Source organism: Apis dorsata, unplaced genomic scaffold, assembly GCF_000469605.1.
Source record: "Apis dorsata unplaced genomic scaffold, Apis dorsata 1.3 scaffold_99, whole genome shotgun sequence".
NCBI lineage: Eukaryota > Metazoa > Arthropoda > Insecta > Hymenoptera > Apidae > Apis > Apis dorsata.
In genome coordinates, this window is record NW_006263397.1 from 829,908 (window position 1) to 832,054 (window position 2,147).

The 2,147-nt window shown below is 17.6% G+C and overlaps 2 protein-coding genes across 3 annotated transcripts in view; one reads left to right on the top strand and one right to left on the bottom strand.

Moving 5' to 3' along the window:
• Nucleotides 1-2,147, bottom strand: part of LOC102673509 (acylglycerol kinase, mitochondrial) — a 22,853-nt gene that overhangs the window by 2,086 nt on the left and 18,620 nt on the right. The window lies entirely within an intron of this gene.
• LOC102673281 (DDB1- and CUL4-associated factor 8-like) overlaps nt 484-2,147 on the top strand; it is a 5,639-nt gene continuing 3,975 nt past the window's right edge. For both annotated transcript variants that reach the window (XM_006612171.2, XM_006612172.2), the window contains exon 1: nt 484-1,301. The gene's annotated coding sequence lies outside the window, so the exon portion shown is untranslated. The remainder of the gene's footprint in view (nt 1,302-2,147) is intronic.

Here is a 2,147-nt window from a genome sequence, read left to right on the forward strand (position 1 = left end):
AAAGCTGCACCTCCTATAAGAGATTTTTTCCAGTTATTTCGTATAGTTCGGAAAAAATTTAATATTTTAGCCATTTCTTAATTTTCTATTTTTAATAATATAACCTTTCTAAATCTATAGCTGATATATTTTACATATTTATTTAATATTTTAATTTAATGTTTTTAATTTAATAATGTTTTAAATTTTTGAAAACATACATCTATTATAAGAAGTTAATGTACATGAAATTTTTATTCTTTGCATTATAATGTTTTTATCTGAAAGGTAAATATTTATTTATTTAATAATTTCAATAAAAATTTATCAAAAACTATATATAATAAAAATATTTTATATTATTCATTTTTTAAAAAATTGTTTAAATTTTATGAAAATTTAATCTTTCTTTAATTATTTTTTTCAATTCCTTCTTTATATGAATAAATTATATGAAACAAATTGACTGAAAGATTATTTTCATACTCACATGTTTTGAACTGTTTATAAGATTCCATTTAAATTACAATACACAAATATTAGAAAATATTTTTTGTTTAATTAGAATATTATATTATATAATTTTAAATAATAAATTCACTTATGATATTAATAAATATTATTTTATATAATAATTAAATTTTATATTTTTTATTATAAATATGAAAAAAAGGTATAAAAAATGTTATGTAATAATTGCTCCATTTAGATTTTTCAACATATAAATACGATTTTATTTCTAAATTTGTCAAATATTATCACATTAATCACTTTTTCATGATTAAAATTAATTGTTCATAGAACAGTTTTTTATGTGGTATTATCTTTCTCTATGCATCATTATTATAAAACAAAAAGATTTCAAAAAAAGATCGATAAAACTATTATGAATTCTTTCTTTTTGTCAATTACTTAAACAGAAGACAGTAGAAAAGAAGTTACGCCAATTGCATATTTGTAGTATAACATAAAGCAAAATAGAAAAAATTCTTAAGCTTATTTTCCAGTTTCACTATATTATCACCCATGCTATATACAGTCCTGAACAAAGTTCGATTCTCATTTGTCGTTTTACAAATGGGCAATAATTTTCCAACAGCAGCCATTTTGTGTCTTAAGACATCATCCGAACTGAAAGTGTTAAGGTGGACAGCATTGCTGTGAGCTAACAATAAGACACTTTCATAAGTATCAGCCATTTTATCAGTTAATTTCATTTACAAAGGAATTAACGGACAATAAATTTATGTAACACGTAAATGTGCGAATTTTTTATTCGTATATTTAAGTATACGTAAAAATAATGTTTTTACGGATGACAGGTCAGTGTAATAATTATTTTGATTCTGTCACTTGTCGATGGTTATGTATAGTTACTGTATTTTGTAAAACGTATTAAATTCATAAGATTATATATTCATTATTTTATAAATGTTGTATTTTCTGTATTTTTAAATTGTATTAAAAAAATAATATTTTATAAAATTTATGTAATAATAAATAATTAATTAAGCATTTCAAAATGAAAATTACAGTAATTGAATTATATTTTTAGTTTTATATTTTCTAATTTTATGTTCGTATTTTGTAATATTGCATTTATATGTAATATTAAAAATTAATAGAATAATTTATAAAATATATGAAATATAGGATATATGTATATATTTAAATAATTTAATAACTTATTTGTATTTAAATCATCTTCTTTTCTTCTTAATATCATTTTTTTTTATTTAGAAATTGATTTTTTTTTAAATTTAAGTGTCATATACAATAATTATATAATGCAAATAATTAAAAATATAGAATGAAGTTCTTCTATATTTATTGTAGATTTTTTTAAAATCAATATTAAAATAATTTCCAAGTATACATGCATTTTTTTCTTTCTTGAATATTTTTAACCTTAATTTTCAAAATGATAATTTATTTTAAAGATATTGAAAATCTTAATACAATAAAGTTTATTGAATATTTTGAAAAAATAAAAGAATCATTAATAAATGTTAATAATCATTCAATAATTGTAATTATATATTTAATAATTACATTTAACTTAATTATATAATTTAATTAATAATTAGTTTATATAATTTTGTTTGATTACCTTTACATTATATTAAGTAAATATTTATAAATTTATTTTGTATATTTTATATATATTT